Below are 18,968 nucleotides of genomic sequence, written 5' to 3' on the forward strand. Positions count from 1 at the left end.
GGATAGAATGTCGTTTCAATTTACCTGTGACGTTTTCCTCACGCCAACAGGTAGGAAGAGGTTATTATGACTAATTTTTATGAATGACGCATTTATTGTGTTCGCAAGATTGTGTTATTCATAGGTCGTTCGTGGGGTTTTTTTTTCAAAAAGTCTTGGTGTAAATTTATCGACAAGGATGAGCATGAACACGCAGTATTTGTCAACCTCCTTGCGATGTACCGGCGATACAGCAACTCGTCGTGCTGCGTATTGAGCCTTCTATGCGGGTTTAATGGGTTCGAACGCCTCCGTAGCTCGCAGCGCGTTGTCGTTGCCTCACGTACAGGGTGCCGCTTGTCTTGTCGGACGGCCTCGTTGGATGGTAAGCGGCCCTCACACTTCCGCTGTTAATAACGGTAGTTGGCGACGCCTTTGGATGGCGATCACGTCGGTGGTGGAAGACAGGATTAACACTCAGGAAAGCTGCTTCGGGTACTCCCACCGGACTTTAAAAGGGTAAAATACGGGGTCCTGGTGATAGAGGGAACAAAATGGCGGCTTGGCGTTAGGTCGGGTACTTTGCTGACATTCGGAGTCTTGGGTTACCTGGGAGTCCTCTACACACACACAATAATTTTATTTCTAGCTAACTCACTAAGGTCACCGTCTTCAACGGCTTTTTCAAAAAGGAACTTGGCCTTTAGAACGAAAGATACTTTGGCGCTTTTCTTGCCGTAGTATTCGCTCAGAGTTGCGATGAATAATGACCCTATTGTTAAAGGTCTATGGCTCCCGTACCCGATCGTTGACCTCTCATGTCCCTCTATCCCTTCATTCAATTTCCCCTCAGCAGCTCAGCATCCATTTTTTGCTGCTATATCCAGCCCTGGACTCAGAAGCCTATCATGTGCTGCCATCTGTTGAAGCGTACCAACATCTCCAGACGTTTATGTTGGTTGGCTGCGTCCGAGGTTTTCTTTCGGGGTTCAAAAGCAGGTTCGATCCACTCTACACTTAATCACCAGCACTTTCTTGACATTTACATTTACGCGATAAATCTTGACAATCTTGGTTAGAAACTTTTCCATGGTTACAATTTTTTACAATACTGTGTCTATATCATCCGTATGTGATAGAAATCGAGTTATTTTTGCATCACAGCATGCGAAAATAGAACACGTGTTGTGAAACAACTTGACGGTAGCAGATCTTGGAAATGTTTTTGAATGGTAAAGTTTTCAAAATGTGCTACAAGTATGAAATTTCTACCACTTTTTCCCAACACGAGTGAATTTGCTCTTAGAGCAAGTTCCCTCGTGTTTCCCTCGAAAAAGTGGTAGAAGTAGAATTTCTGCTATATTCACGTTATTATGAACCGGATTTAGATGAAAATTGGCACACGGAAGTTTTCAAGAACGAGCAATCGATTCCAGGTATAAAATTTTGTTTAAAGGGGTCATCCATATTAACTGTTCACTGTTTCGGCGCAAATATACATTGGATTGGAATAAAAATTTGTGCCAGTGAGTTTTAAGGGACGGACAATTGATTTGATTCAGGGGTCGGTAAAAAGTGTCGTCCATATGATTTGATGACTGTTTTTAATATATTGTGAATATGCATCAAACTGAGATGCAATTTTGTACACGGGAGTTTTGAGGTCGTTTAAAAGGGTCGTCCATATCAATCGTCTACTGTCTTCGCGGTATTGTCGTGATTATGTATCGGATTGTAAAAAACATTTGCACGGACAATCGGTTTTGGGTGTACAATTTTGGGCAAAGGTTCGTCCAGATTGATTATTCAATGTTTTGACAATAATTCCGTTATTATGCATCGGATCGAGATGTTAATTTAAACACAGGACAAGAAATCGATGGCTGATTACAAAAATTGTATGAGATCATGGAAAAATGAGTCGTCATAAATTACCTGTTTTATGCTTTTGCTAAAATTGCTTTATTACGCTTGGGATTGAAAAAAAACTCATACACGGGAGTCTTAAGAAACGGATAATCGATTCCTGAATTCACACATCAGAAGACAAAAAAGGGCTGTTCATATAAACTTTTTAATGTTTTTTTTTCAATAATTGTGTTACTTTGCATCAGATCGAGACGAAAATTCAAACACGAAAGTTTTACAGGACGGGCAATCGATTTTTCAGACTACTGAAAAATGAGTCGTTCTGAACTTTTTTTGCAATAATTTCTTTATTATGCATCCGAAAAAAAATGTAATTTCAATCGGCGGTCAATCAATTTTTTGTTTTGAATTTCAATTTTAAAGACAAACAAACGGATCGTTCCTAAACACTGGCCGACCAAAAGTTTGGGAGTAAATGTACAGGGTATATTTTTCTCTAGGATGGAAAAAGTGCCTACGCTCATTAGTTTATTTTGTTTTGTATTTTTTGCAGGTAGAGCATGAATATTATTCTTAATTAGTCAATGATTCGTCTTAAACAATAAACAAAAAAATAATTACGTTTAAGAGAGTTACTATAAAATGAGATTTTTTGGGACAAAAAATTGTGAGAATGATTTCGATATGAATTTTAAGAATCTATAAAAAGTTATAGAAAAAAAATCTTGAACAACTTGGAATTTCGCAGCTTTCCATTCAATACCTCCCTTAAAACTAATCTTCGACGGGTGATTTGTTGACCTAAAACTAATTTAAAACTTTAATGATTCACTTCAGATAAATTTAAAGAAAACTCACCGAAAATCCTCCACGATATTGAAAATTTTCTGCCTCAATGTTTTCCATCGTTGTCGGTTTCGAAGAAAATTTATTCAAAATCAAAGAATGTTTTCATTGATTTTGGCTCAAATTGATTGTCTCTTGATTTCAAGTGCAGTACATTAATTCAATATATGTGTACATCAATTTAAAATAATTTTCCTTCCTTTTTTATAAAAACCCAAATTAAATTTAAAAAAATGATTTAGATTAAAAAATCACTAGAAACGTATTTCTTTTGTTTCAACGGCACTAGTTTTGTCTGCGTGAATTGATTTTGTACATTCAACAATATATATATAATACATTCAACGTACGCGTCTGTTCTCCATGTCAGGGGCGGCGTGCGGAGTGCATCAACGTCCTGGTGGTGTTCGGGACCCAAAACAGCAACATCACGACGGCCCTCCTGCGAGATAGTGGGGTTAGATGCGGGCCTTGCGAGCCCGTATGTATGTATGTATGTATGTATAGGTCCCCCATCGGTAGCAAGGTCCAGTCTATGTCTGTGTGGCTTGGCCTTTCGAATTGACTTCTAGGGCTTCCACGGCCGATGGTTCGTCGAGAGAAAGCATCCAACCCTCAGAAACCTACAATGGTTGGCAATCCACTCCGCTTGCAATAATTGCTTTGGGTTATCCCCAGATGCCTTCTCTCTGGTTAATGAAATACAGTATAAATATAATGATATATAAATAAGAAATATAATACAATAAATCATATGTCATTTAATAAATATGCAATAAAATATTGATGAACATAAATAAATATAAACGGTGCATTTGATCTGTTTGTAATAATATAATGATAAAGACTTTTAATGATGTACAAAATAATATAAAATATAAAAATATGTATGCAGTTATAATAAAAACAAGAATAATAATACAAGAACATGTATCTTTATGGGTAACAATCAGAGCATGGTGTGCATATGTGAAACAAAACACAGTATCAATAATTTAAAGAGAATACTATGTAGCAATATAAAATGAAGCATTCATTCATAAGTAGATGTAGTTGATTGAATGGAAAACGATAGAACACAATTTTAATTGTACAAATGACATCAGAAAAATCAAACTCAAAGTAATTTAAATCGATTGCGTGGATAAGCGCAGGAAAGGGATTTAACGAACGCTATTTTCGTTCAATGAATTTGAATGGATAGTTTCTAATAAATGTCGGGATCGATTAAACAGAAAAAATGCATCGACAATGTTATTTAGTCAAGAAAAAATATAAAAATATTTATGATACAAAAATATTTAGAGTATCTATCAGAACTCATTTGGTGAAAATACTTATGTTATGAATTTGATCTAATTTAATAGTTCTCAAACACAACTAAACTTAAAAAACAAAAACTTTTTTTTTTGCAATTCTGACCGGGCCAAAAATTTAAAATAGTTAACTTCAAACATGAACTCTATGTTACTTTTTGCATCTATTTTAAATTAAAATTTACGATTAAAACATTTTTTTTAAAACTCTGTTTTAATATTTTTCACCGTCGCATTTCACCTCAAAATAGGTGATGCTAACCGACTCAACGCGTAACTGAGAACGCAAAAATAAACAAACGCAAACGGATAAATATCATCAAAGTAGGCCTGCTAACGCTTCATCATCAAGGCAGGAGTTTTATGCATACATACACAATTTAGAACTGAATATGATTTTCCACATTTTTTATACTGAGTGCAACAAGGATCAATTATTTAGAAATTGGAAAGAAATACTTCAATAAATACATATAAATGGAACGGGCTCACCAGATGTTCAATTTTCCTCTCACTGACACAGATTTCTTGCGCTCTGTTACTCCTATCACGAACATTTTATGAATTCCTTATCAGGCAAAGTATCGAACAATTTGGTCAACCAGAAAGTTAAGTCATATTTCACTTATTTTTCACTTCAACACTTTTCCCAAGGAAAAACCAATGTCTTACACAATGCCTTTCACTAGAGCAAATTCAAAATTCTCATACACCACTCCGATCCCAGCTCATGTCTACCGAAAATTTGTCGCCATTTTCATTTACTCTTCCTATGGCATCAATTTTGCCGGGTCCTTAATAAATTCGCCGTTTCTACATCAGCTCTTCTTTCTTTGATCATTTCTTTTCAATAAGATGTTCGGAAACATTCACGTGAAATTTGAATTCCAGGAAAATAACTTGGCACTTCGCCGATTTGGATATTCACAACCGCACACGGAGCTAACGAATGAAATGAACCTTCTCGGTCGGGCTCTCGCAAGCAACTGATGCGGGCCTTGCGAGCCCGTGACTACAAAAAACATAAGCAACGAACAACGAACAACAAATTTCGGATGGAAATCGGCAAAGACCCACGCAACGAAAAGGGACTATGGTTGTATGATTGATTTTGTGCATTCAATTATAAATATAATAGATTCAACTATAGTGCATGATTGATGTCATTCATTCAACAATCATTATAGTAGATTCAACTATAATAATATGATTGATTTAATTGTAAATATGATAGATTCAATTGTAATATATGATTGATTTAATTATGAATATGGCAGATTCAACTATGATAAAATGATTGATTTAATAACAAGTATGATGGATTCAATTATATTTCTATGATTGATTCAAAGAGGTTCACTATATGAATTGTAAATTTAAATTCTGTTAATAATGGAAGTTATCATTTCTCATCATTTCATAATTATGATGTTTTTCTTCAGAATAATTTTATGGCTACGTTTTATTTTTATTAAATTTGTTATTTCGGCATTTTGCATCTAGTAAGCTGACCCGAAATCCCGATATCCACGTCTTGGCTCCTCCGTAGTTGTTCTTTTTGCATCTTGATGCATGGTTGCCCAGCAAATTGTGCATCTTAATCGGTCCCGGAAGAAGTCCTTAGAAGTCGATGCTTCTGTACCCGGCGAAGATTGACCTTGTGGGGGGAAAATTCTCTCAATATCATGACATCAATCTATCATTAGCTTTACCGACTTCTAAATACTAGTTTCCTGTGGGATCCTGCCATGATCACGCAAAGGAACGTCGAGACCCACGTCGATTTCGCGGGCAGCCAGAGTAGGTGTATTTTTCCCAATTCCAGGACCTGTCAGCCTACTACTCGACCACTGTCAGGGACTGGTGGAGGAAAATGTTTCCCGATCGCCGGAGAGCGTTTGCGCTTCTCCTCCGATGTCAGGAACTGCCGGCTGAGCCCTAAAAACAGCACTACGATCGCTGCAGGGAACACGTACTGGTCTCACATTTAGGTTTTTATTTTATTTTTGCTGATGAACACGGATGAACACTATAAGATTCAAGTATCACACAATCAATCATAAAAATATAGTTGAATTTACTATATTTATAGTTCAATACCTAGAATCAATCATACATTTGTAGTTGAATCTGTCATATTTACGGTTGAATCAATTACACCACTACAGTTGAATATATCATATTTATAGTTAAATGTTATAGGTCAAACAGAAATGTATAGTTGAATCTATTATATTTAGAGTTGAATATCTAAAATCAATCATATAATTGTAGTTATCCGCTCTTGACTAATATGACAATTTGCATCATTATTTTTTTATGGACGCACCCTGAAAGTCTAGAAAAAAAAAACTCAGACCTTGTGTGTCAATTTGAAACTCCTGACTAAAACCAATATATCTCTCTTGTATCTCAACCGATTTTTGCAAAATGTATGGCTTGAAAAATCTCGTAATGTAACCCAAGTATGTTTTTCAGACAATATTCACCTATAACTGTTCAGTTTTCCGTTATTCAAAGTCTAAAAAAAAGAACCGAAAAACATGCTTCGGAAAAAAGACTGTATATCAGCTACGGAATGCTAAAAAAAATCCCTTAGTGTCCAAAAAAGTTGAAGTTAGAAGCTATACGTTGGACATAAGTATATATTTTTTCGAATTTTTTTAAGATCAGGACCACAAAAAATGTAAAAAAAGTGGTTTTAAAACCGTACTATTAATCAATGAATCGTAAATTTTTTTTTAAGTCATACCAGATAAATTTTAAAAAGAGGATTGCAAAGTTGACGTAATTAGGCACAATTTCGCATCTTTAGATTTTCAAAATACGAAACACAGAATTTTTGACGAATTTTCAAAGGTGGCTGTTTTTTAAACTTTTTCTCAATTGGCAATTTCTCAGATTTTCTTGCTCTTAAATTTAACTTTGCACGAGATTTTTGGTATATAAACGTAAGATTTCCGTTATAAATTTATATTCACTAGAAAGGTAATTTCATACTGATTCTAGTGGTGTTTGAAAAACAGCCACCTTTGAAAATTCATCAAAAAATCCGTGTTTCGAATTAATTGGGTGAAAAAAATTGAATGTTGATAGAATGTTAAAAGAGAGATATGAATTCAGTTACTCATCCTCGGTCAATTAATTTTCTGAAAAGCTATTTATTACAAAAATCGTATGATCAAATGCTGTTTTTTAAAAATTAAACAATGAAATTTTTTTGACGTGACTTTACTTATTTTCAGCTGTTTTCATTTGAGCGTACAGTACCTTTATCCAAATTCAAAAATAATCATAACCATACTTCAAGTTTTCATTTGATTGATAAAATATTTAACAAAAATCAAATTTCTTTGTTTGTGTTATATGTATCAACACACTACAAATTGCCAAAAACTATTAAAACATAAGTTCAAAAATCAAACATCAAATTTCTGACAAACGAGATAACCTCGAAGTACTTATCTAAATATTAATATTTTCTTCTAATTGAGGCGCTTGGGATCAGAAGGGTGCAAATGCCTAAATGATACTTTCGAGAAAACGCTCTTCAAAGTTTTGAAGATCCTCGATTTTTTATAAATTTTTCGAATTCGAGCCGTTTTAATTCAATCGAAAAAGTGTTAAAAAAATTATTAAAAAATCGAGTTTTGCACCAGATGTACAATGAAACATGAAGAATCGTTAAGTATACTTAACTCAAAATTGATGATTCTAGGACTTGCACCCTTCTGATCCTGAGGGCCTCAATTTAGTTCAATTTAAACTTTTGAGTATCGGGAAAAAGCCAGAAACAAAAAAAAAAGATGCCACCATTTTATTTAATTAATTACTAAACGTTAATTACGTGTCGTTAGAGTTACCTTATTTATACAAAACTAGCTGATCCCGCACTAACTCCGTTTTGCTTTCCATTTTCAATATGCGAAGATGAGTTCACGTTTGAATAATGAATGTGATGCATTTTTACTACAGTAATGCATAAAACATTCAATAATATTTAAAAATTACCCTTTTACTTGTTTTCTAACTTAAAATCATAAATAAAAGATTGATTGTCCGTCTAAAAGCCTTCACATGGTAGTTGTGTCGCCCTTTAGGTTATTGATAAAATAAGATTTTTTAAGGTTCATTTTCACATGAACATGTAAACCGGGCTTAATAGAACAACTGTGAGTGAATTTTCGCCTCATTCGGATGCACCATCATAACATTATTGCAGAAACATTGATTTGTTTATAAGGACGACTTTTTTTCTAATATCCCCTGACCCAAAGTTTGATAATTAAAACCAATTTCACATTCCTTAATTGTGCGATGTTTTGTTTTTCTAAATTTGAAGAATAATACATCGATATCGCGAAAACAGTGAACATTTAATGTAGACAACCCCTTTGGCCGACTTTTGACCCAACATTATGGACAACTCCTTTTTCCGAACCTGATCCAAAATAAGATACCTGAAATCAAGTTCATAGCCTTAAAACTCTCGTGTACATAATTTCATCTCGATCTGATGCATATCCACGACAACATTTCAAAAACCGTGCCGATCCCTGAACCGAAGCTGATTACCTGGAATCAATTGCCCCACCCTTTAAACATCCATGTGCTAATTTTGAAGCCAATCCGATGTTTAACAGCGCTTATATCGTAAAAACAGTTAACAATTTATATGGACTACCCCTGATCTAAAATTGGATAATCGAAATGAATTGTCCGTCCCCAAAAACTCCTTTGTGAAAATTTTCATCTCAATCCTATGCATAATTACGACAAACCGCGAAAACAGTGAACAATTTATATGCATGGACGACCCTTTTCCCGAACCCCGCACAGTGGTACAAAATGTAAAAAACGTGATCTTGCTTATGACGTTTTTATTTAACATTTTATTTTCAAGATTTCTTCGAAAAAGTTTTACAGTAAAATTAGCCCTGTAATAAGATGTATCTTATGTTTTTTTTTTTAATATTCCACTTATAAGTGAAATAAAAGAAATCTAACTTCTAAACCGTTGGTCAAATCTCTTTGTAGTTCACGACAAACTTGCTCAAAATACAATTTAATAAAACTTTGTCTTGAACTTCGAGTTTCTGAAACATTCATCTTCCAACTTACAGTGTAAAATATGAGAATAACATTTAAAATCATTTTTTATCAATTTTTTTTTTGGTAATTTTTAAATTTCCAAAATATAGGTACAACAAAGATGGTTAAATCAACAAAATACATATTTTCATTGAACATTATAAGCATTTAAAATGAAAGGGTTGTACTGAGAAAATGCATTAAAATGGTGATAATTCAGTCTCAATTTTACGAGCAATTGGCAACTTTCGGCAGCTCGTACTATATGAAATATATGCATCGAGGTTTTTTACTATGAAACACGGTAAAAATCGTTTGTATCCAAGCAAGATACATACATCTATTTTGCGTGCCATGTTTTTTTAAAATTTTATCCTTCACCAATGTTCTTGGGCAGCACGTAGGAAGTAAGACATCAAATTGGTATCAATTTTTTTCCTCACCATATTTTGCATATGAAATTGTCCTATTAACCCAAGCTTAACTGCAAGATAGCAAGTAACGGAACAACAAACATGACCAGACCACCTCGCAGTTTTCTCGAACTTCAGATGCTCCAGGGCGGTGCCTTTCAAGAGCTTAACAGTAGGTAGTGGGTCTTTGAAGTTTGCCGCTCGCTTAAAATTTCAGCAGACAGTAAACGCTCTACTCCCGACATAATCGGGATTTGTTTTCCAGCTGCTTATAAATTCACATCAGGTTCCAAAAAGCTAATATCCATACCGCTGACATGAGTTAACCAATAATAATTGGTATAAGCAGATGAAAAAAAAGACGTTTCCTCCAAAAATGCAACTTTAAAAAATAACGTGATAAGAAATTTGTTGGGAAACCGTGCGGATTCACTTTGGAGCCAATAAATGTAATTGGCAAGCATTTCTAAGCTCGACCGTTGACCTAACCTCCAAAAAACAAAAAATAAACAAAAAACAGTCAATAGGAGTAATTTAAGCTTATCTGCACAGGTAAATATGCTTGTTTTATGAAGTGCATGAACTGGAAGTTCATTCCTTTCTGTATCTGTATTTTTTCCGCTTGGCGTCAGAAGGCTTGTCTCTTTTTTCATTATTCTTTACCCGTAGTTTCCACCCGAAACAGTCGTTTGATCTTGCCGCCGTGAAATTTCCGACATTTAATGAAAATGACTCTGTCAGTATTGCAGCCACTCGCCATGGACAGTTAAATTTAAAATAATTTTGAAAAAATAGATATGTAGATAGCATCCAATTTAATAACGATAAAATCAATTTACAAAAACATGCTTTCATATATTCGATAAGTCTTATATATAAAAATGGAAACGTTTTCTTTGTAACACCATCACGTATAATCGGACGGTCGGAATGAAGTGAAATTTGGTATCCGAGGGTTTTTCGGGCCAAAGATGGTTTGTATAATGGGTTCAAGAATTTAACTTTTTATGGAAGGGGGGCTGCCATACAAAATCAACTAGAAATGGGACACAACTCGAAGAACTTGAAGGTGATTTTCATTAAAACTGATTCACGAAGACGAAGAAGTTAAAGAAATGTAAACATTTTCTAATGATTTATTAAGTAACAGGCAAAACGAAGTTTTACCTGTTAAAAACTTTGAAAACTTGATACTTCTAAAGAAACAGGGCCTGATGGACTCTCCCCTTGTTTCCTGAAATACATAGCGATTGAACTAACTGATCCTCTTCTAAAGGGAGTCTACGATGAAATTGCGACATACAAAATACAATTCGCAAAATTCGAGATTTCATCCGATTGCCATCAAATTTTCAGGGATTGAAAAATAACTATTACACATTATTTTACCATTTTATTAGTTTTTTATTTACAGTCCATACGCAAACGCCCGCACCTTGGCCTTAACCCCGGCCATAAGATTCTGCACAACCTGTGAATCAACCGTTTTTTGCATGTAAACCTATAGGACTTTCTTCAGTTCCTCCACTGTCTTCACTACCTTAGCATAGGCTTACCAGATACTTTTAGAAAAAAACGGGACATTTAAAGGAAACACGTGAGACATTTTGGAAACTCTAAAAAAACATAATTTTTATGATCATTCCTATACATATGTATATGTTTCTTCTGCTAAAATAGTTCTTAGAAAGTATTAAAATATGGGTAACTGAAATTTGTTTAGGAAATGGAATTCTCAAGAAAACTTTCATCTTTGTATAATGCGAAAACTTAAGTCGAAAATACTATAGTTCAGAGGGATTTAAAATCCGAAAGTTGAACCTTTCGATTGGAAAAAGTTTTTTTGTTGCGCTCGGTAGTCCTATTCTATTTTATCTGAAATTTGTCTTTTTAAGCTTAAAATTCAAGGGATTCTGCTAGGATTTCGGAGAAACATCTGGAGCCATCATCATTTGGAAGCTACTTACATAATATTTTTTTCAATCCAAAAATATTAACATCGCTAAAACTTGCTCAAAGAACGCTCAACCAGATTTTTATGGTGATGCTAAGATAAACATGCCAGATTTCCCGGTTTTACCCGGACTTGCCCCGGATATTTGACACAAAATTTAGGAAAAGTTCGGTCCGGCCCGGTTGCCCGGATTTCGTAAATTAAAGTCTGGATTTTGCACTGATTCATTCGCTTAATTTTCATAACTCAGAAAAAACTTAATTTGAGTTTAAAAAAAAAATTTAGAACACGTTTATCAAGAAAAATCATGCTGCAAATCAAAAAACGATTTGAAACCTGCTGATGTGTTTTAATGTTAAAATATATTTTAAAATGTTTTCTTTTTCATTTTTCATCAAATAATTCCGTGGTTTTGACCAAACTTGTTCGGATATTGCCCGGATTTTGGGTTGAAAATTTTAAAATCTGATGCCCGGATTTTTCGAGGTTTTTAGATAAAATTACCCGGATTCGTCCGGTCCTAATATGTCTGGTAAATATTCTGACAACCTTAAATGCTAAGAACTAAACGAGTTATTTACTCTTGTTTTTTTTTTTATAAAAAATGCTGCTAATTTTGAAAAAAAAACATCATGTGTGAATAATGTGGTGTTGAACCAATAAATTTAAATTGAAGCTATGGTTTTTCCAGTGTAAGTCAGTGAAACTTCATAAAGATGTTACCAATTCAATGATCTATGAGTAGGATTATTTCTAGTTTTCAAAATCATAAATGGATAAAAAAAAGATTAGAAAAAAAATTACAGAAGTTGAATATGATCGAAGAGAGGTTTTTTAAGAAGCGTTCTCATCAAGCACGAACTAACTATTTTCAAGTGGTAATCCAAAGAGGGTTGAATCTACAACAAAACTTTTTTAGGAAAAAAGCGGGACATTTTGAGAAAAACGCGGGACGGCGAGACATTCTCTAGAAAAGCGGAAAATGTCCCGCTTTTGCGGGAAGGATGGCAACCCTACCTTAGCATTCAACTTTCGTCAGCATGTTGAGGTACAACTTCCTGGCACGGATTTTGGCTGACTTGTTTTGTTTCTCGTCGCGATTAAAGGCCTTTTGTACCTTGAACGTTCGAAGCCCAGCCTCAGTTTAGGCCTTCTGGACAAAATAAGTCCCATCCCCATCGGAGGCGTTCGGGTTTCGGTTGAAGCCCCAACTACGCGGTTGTGATTTTTAGTGTTGTACGGAATACTTTTTCCTTCACTTCTGGGCTTCCAATCGGTGGTCAATCGTTCCTCGAACCACTTAATCACTCGCACTCGACACCGTGGAATACACGATTCCTAACATTTAAGCGATAGAAATGCGCAAGATATTATCACGCCCGAGCTGTTCTTTCAACTCCATTTCCGCGAGTTTTGATCACAGGACTTTTTAACTTGCAGGATGTAAACAATGTACTATGAACTAAATCCACCCAAATTTTCATTAAATTCTACCCAACGGTTAAAAAGTTAGAGCAATTTCATAGTGTGGCAATTTCATCGTGGACACCCTTTAATTCTTTTCAACATGTCGTTTAATCACAGAAAAGTACCCAAATTCTGTAAAAAATGACGTCCGGTTTGTGAGAAAAACTGCCCGGATGTTGCCCGGGTAATGGTAAGTTTTGATTTTTGAATTAAAAAACGATTTATCAAAATTGTTAGCAGCAAAAATCACGCTTTTAATATGCTTTGAACACTGCTGATGTTCTTCGATGGAAAAATTTAAACTTGTAGTGATTCATCCTTGATGCTTCCCTTGTCATTTCTTCTAATAATGCACTGATTTTGATCAAACTTTCCCGGTTAATGAATTGGAAAATTTGTGATAAAATGCCCGGTTTTTGGCATGTTTTAAAAAATGTTTGGAATTTTTCAACTCGAAAACGCGCCAGAAAAATTCTGGAATGCTCAAATAAGATAAGCTTAATCTTTCAAACTCTTGAGCAAATTCAAAGATTTTAACCCTCGACCCTTAACATAAACAAATTTATAATTTTAGTTTAAAATTTGGCTTTTGAAATAACTGCAATATTAATCATGTAAAACAATATACCAAGAAAATGTAAAATTTTGTGCAGATTTTGTAGATGGAGATCAGGTACATTTTTCATCTATATATATAAAAAGCAATTTCTGTATGTTTGTTTGTTTGTTTGTTTGTTTGTTTGTTTATTTGTCCTCTATAGACTCAGCCGTTTTAAGAGCTAGAGAGCTGAAATTTGGCATGGATGCTCATTAGGACCAGGAATGATGAAAAATGTTTTTAGATTTTCGGATGACCCCTTCTGAAGGGGGTCGTCCATAGAAGACAAATATTGTTTTCGCGATATTGACGTTACTTTTCGTCGGATTGTATTGAAAATTGAGGTTATTGAGGACAAACAATTGATTTCACTTATCCAAATTACAAACAGGGGTCGGCCAAATGGGTCGGCCATATTAACTTTTCACTGTTAATGCCATATTGTCGTTATTATACGTCGGATTCAGATGAAAATTGGTACACGAGAGTTTTGAGGTACAAGCAATAGATTTCAGGTATTAAATTCAGTGTAAGGGGTCGTCCATATTAACCTTTCAATATTTTTGCAATATCGTCGTTATTTGACATCGGATTGGGATGAAAATTTGCACACGGTAGTTTCGAGGACGGGCTATCGATTTCAGATGTCAAATATTTTGCCAGGGGTCGACGAAAGGGGTTGTCCATATTAATTGTTTTTTTCACTGTTTCTAGCAATATTGACGTTATTATGGAATGGATTGCTTTGAAAATTTTCACACGGGAGTTTTGAGAGAAGGGCAATCAATTTCCAATTATCAAAGATTGTATAAGAGGCCATCGAAAGGGGTTTAACTTTGTGACTATAATTGCGTTGTTATGCAGCGATCGAGTCGAAATGTATATACGGGGTTTTTTTGGCACGGTTAATTGATTCCTGATTTCAAATTTAGTAGCAGACGATAGAAAAAGAAATCGTCCAATATTTTTGCAATTATTAACTAACAATCAATTAGGAAGTGCATCTGGAAAATGCTTGGCAATCGACTTTTATGACATATTCCAAGTTTAAAGCGAAACGGAGTTCGTATGGAATCAGCTAGTTAATAATAAATTCCATAATAAATATTCTAATAATTAATTTTTTGAAATAAAAATAAGGTTTTTTTCATAAAATTAAACTTTTTGATTTCCAGCTGAATTGTGTGTTCATATTAACTTTTAATAAAAATTTGAAATTTTAAAATTGAATAAACAAGCAATTTCTTAAGTTTGTGATCTCTTAAATTCCTCAACGAAATAGTCAGTTTGATATTTTTATCTTGATTGTGTATATGAATTTTACGATAAATGAGTTTAACGAGCTAAATTTTTTTTTGAATTATGAAACTGCATTTTGAATCTGAATTTTGAACCTTAAATCAAAATTCGAATTTTGAATCTGTTTCAGATTTTTAATACGATTTCTGAAATGAAAAAAAAATCGATTTCCAAATCTTAATTCCAGATCAAAATTTCTTGAGCCAAATTTCAGAGCCCTCATAATCTGTAGTTCTGGGTTTCAATCTGAATTCATTATTCAAAAAAATTTTATTTTAAATCTGAATTGTGATTCTGAATAGAATTATGAATTCCGAATGACGAATCTGATGCTGAGTGTTCTCTATTTTGAATCGCCATTTTGAAGCTTTATCATAATTGAATTTTGTATACGAATTACATAAACTGGGAAAAGCTTTATTTTGTGCAAAGTCAAAAATTAACGTTTCCGAAATCTACTGAATGAGTATAACCAATCTTACTCTTTCAGAATTGTTTTTTTTTAACTGAGCTCTTCTTCCAATCATGATCACGGACAATCCACCTGGGTAATATAAATCATTCAGAACAGAATTTTGAAATGAATTCGTTGCTGCCGTATGTCGAACCATTTAACTTCGCTAGCACTCGGTTGGATTTCGAAAAATGATAAACCCGGGATTAACCTAAGATTTTATCCCCTTTCCTGGAAGCTTCACCCGGAAGCCTTGTAGCACTTTACTTGCGTTGTACGATCAGATTCCGCGCGCTACCGTTTGTGCGCTCATAATTCTTCCATTTTCATTTCTCCGAAAGTCCTTCGCGTCGGGTGTCTGTCCATGGTGTCGGCCATAGGGCCATTATTCAGACGAGGCGGTGCGATGTTTTTCATGTGCCAAAAATGGCAAATCAGTTCTTTCGCATCTCTTGGACTTGGAAGACCGGGTTCGTCGTTGGACGGGTTTTGCTGAGCGTGAGCCTGCCATATATTTTATGCGGGCCATATGCCTTTCGTTGGACAGATGCTAGAGATCCGCTGATCGTGTCGTATGAGTTTACACCTCACTCAAAACCTGACGGACACGGGGCCAACAGGCCAGATGCTGCCAAGCCGGCCGCGGTCAAAAGCTACAAGAAATATGGCCGTGCGTTGTATTAGCTTCGCCGCATTTTTAAACAGATTTGCCGACAATGATTACAGTTGACGAATTTTAGGGACTGGGGATTCCCAAACTAACTTTTAGAGAAACTCAAATTTTCATAAACGAATTCGCCTAACAGTGACTCTCAAAGCTTTAAAATGTAAGCTTAAATTGTTTTAAATCAGCAGTGTGCAAAACGAGGTCGTTAACCGATTTTTTTACAGTAAATGTCCGGATGATTCCTTGTGAAGGATACGAATTTCAAAAAAAGTTCCTCCTAACAAAAAATGTAAAATTTTAAAACTCGAGTAAGGTCATTGTACTAACAGACAGTGCTCTGTTCAATCATCAGATAGACTATCAAAGCGGATACTAATTAAAACGGATCGACTTATATAGAACAGGACTTCTAGAGTGTGACTAGATCGCCACCAAGATGCGGCACCACCGATAGCAATACCGGCAATTACTCGCAGAGCTGTGCCCCCCTTAAGAAAATGTTGGTGCAATTGGCGAGCGCTCAAATCGAGCTACATAGGAGTCGAACTAAAAGTTGGTTGGAATCTACCGACTGAAAACTACCGCAGCGTTTACTTGCTGCCGGCTGGCGGCCACATCTAGAGATTATTATTGGTTCGACCGAGTATGGGACCCTTTAATTAAGTCTTCAGCCGACAGACCAACCGGCTTATCGTTCTGCCCCCAGGGAGTGATTCTCTGATAATAAAAGACTTGAAGCTGTTGTAAATACTTTCTTGGGATCTGTGTGTATGTGATCAATGTTAGAGGGCCGGTTGGGTGAAGAAATTAACATAACTATGGTAGGCGTACATAATATGGTCATATTTTTTTTATATTAAACGAGCTCCGTTTCCCTTACAAACCATGAATATGTAAGCCAAGATGTATTTTTTAACAAAGGAATCAAGATTAAGTGTTTTGTGCTTGACGACGAGTCAGTATGGACGCTTTTTTCTGCCTATTCTCTCGAAAATCAACGGCTAGGGTCCAATAATCATATTATTACACATTAGTGTGAATTTTTTGTTTCGATACGTCATTTTTTGTGAAAATTTCACTTTTTTTTAATTTTCATGGTTTTTGGTCTCACGACATAACCTGATGAACATTATTTTTTATATAAGAGGAGAAATCACCGTGAATTTGTTTTATGAAATGAATTTGCGGCTTTATCGGTGAGGGTTAAAGAGTTGAAATGAAAGACGGATAGAAGATCAGAAGAAAATTCTAAGGTGGTGAAAAGAGCGAAGAGCATTTGAAATAGAAGCTTGACCACATGCTAAATTCTTTGTCCCGCATCAATTAACTGTATTGAAGAAGTAGTACCCAATAGAGAAGGCACTACATTTTTCGATACAGTTAATTATGGATGGTTCGACCGCCATGTGAGTGTGCAGATGTGTCGAACGGATAAAAAATTTAGCATGTGGTTGCTCTGTTAAGTCTTCTATTGTGCGATATCGTTCCATCGATGGCTAGGTAGATTTCTTATTTTCGTTTTGTGCAGATGTTCCAACTGGATTGAGTTGTCGCATCAGGTATCAGGTATCAGAATGGGGGTAGGCTTAATAGCGGCACGTTATCCAAACATACGGGAAAATTGTGCCTAGCCTTTTTTTATCCAAGATTTCATCATTTACCTGAGAAACCTGAAAAACCTATAAAAGGAAGAAATAAATTCAATCTATTTAAGATGGCATAAAGCCTTTCCACTAGGGATTATTAGCATTAAAGCTCTTTTCTACATTCGGTAAGGAATGATAGAATGTTTTTTAAGTTTAATTTCTTAAACTCAGATTCGCTTAAAGCGTAAGATCCCAGAGTACGAAAACGTAGTCTGGCAAATGAGGGACAGTTACATATAAGATGGAAGGGATCTTCCACATCTGATTCACAACTACCACATACTGGAGATTCAGCACGCTGAATGTTGTGCATGTGCTAGTTGAGTTTACAATGACCGGAGAGTGCTCTGATCAAGATGCTGCAATGAGATTTATTTAAAGTTAATAAGTAACTCGATATGATTGGAGATGGTTTTTCTAAAAATAATTTAGTTTGACGACAAGTGTCCAACTCTTCCCAGTATCGTTCATGCTGGTTAGAGGACCAAGTTTGAATTTGGCTTCTGAACCAACATGGTGATATTGGGACAGCCGGCTCTGGTCCGTAAAATTCCTTTTCCGACCCAGCTCTAGCGAGTTCGTCGGCGCATTCGTTTCCAAAAATTCCCTTATGTCCGGGTACCCATAGAAGGTTTAATCCATTGCCTTCAGCAAGTTCTTCGATTGCTTTCCGGCATGCGATTACCAGTTTTGATCTAGAACTGGAAGCACTGAGTGATTTGATAGCTGCTTGGCTATCTGAACAGAAATAAATTGTTCTGAACATAATCTTCTTTTGAAGTGCAATTTGCACTCCATACATAATAGCATATAGCTCAGCCTGAAAGACTGTACAATATTTTCCTAGAGGTTGAGCATATTCTATGTTCAACTCGTGACAGTAAATTCCTGCACCTGCACGGCAGTTTGATAATGAACCGTCAGTATAGAATACAATATGAGAGGACATTTGGTCCTCTACGAAACCTGATAACCATTCTTGAGGAGAAGGAAATTTGACTTTAAACCCCATGTAGGGAAAACTACTCGAGAGTGTTATATCGTTTGGCGCTAAATTAAACTTGTTTAATCTAACTAATTCAGGCCACACATTTGTATGACTCGATGATCTTTCGATATTTCCTGACAGCCAGAGACCAACTGCCTGTAGACGAAAAGCACATGAGAAGGCTTCCTGTTTTAGGAACAAGTGTAGAGGTTTGATAGAAAACAGAGCTTCTAGTGCTGCAGTAGGAGTTGTTGTGAACGATCCGGACATCCCTAAGATACACATTCTTTGAAGGTGATTTAGTTTAGTCCGAACTGTTGCAACTTCTCCTTTCTGCCACCACACTAGACACCCATAGGCCAGAATTGGTCTTACTATTGT

The 18,968-nt window shown here is 35.4% G+C and overlaps 1 protein-coding gene across 1 annotated transcript in view; it reads left to right on the forward strand.

Moving 5' to 3' along the window:
• Positions 1-18,968, forward strand: part of LOC129743791 (phosphatidylinositol glycan anchor biosynthesis class U protein) — a 57,208-nt gene that overhangs the window by 24,453 nt on the left and 13,787 nt on the right. The gene's annotated exons all lie outside the window — the stretch shown is intronic.

This window comes from Uranotaenia lowii, chromosome 2 (assembly GCF_029784155.1).
Source record: "Uranotaenia lowii strain MFRU-FL chromosome 2, ASM2978415v1, whole genome shotgun sequence".
NCBI lineage: Eukaryota > Metazoa > Arthropoda > Insecta > Diptera > Culicidae > Uranotaenia > Uranotaenia lowii.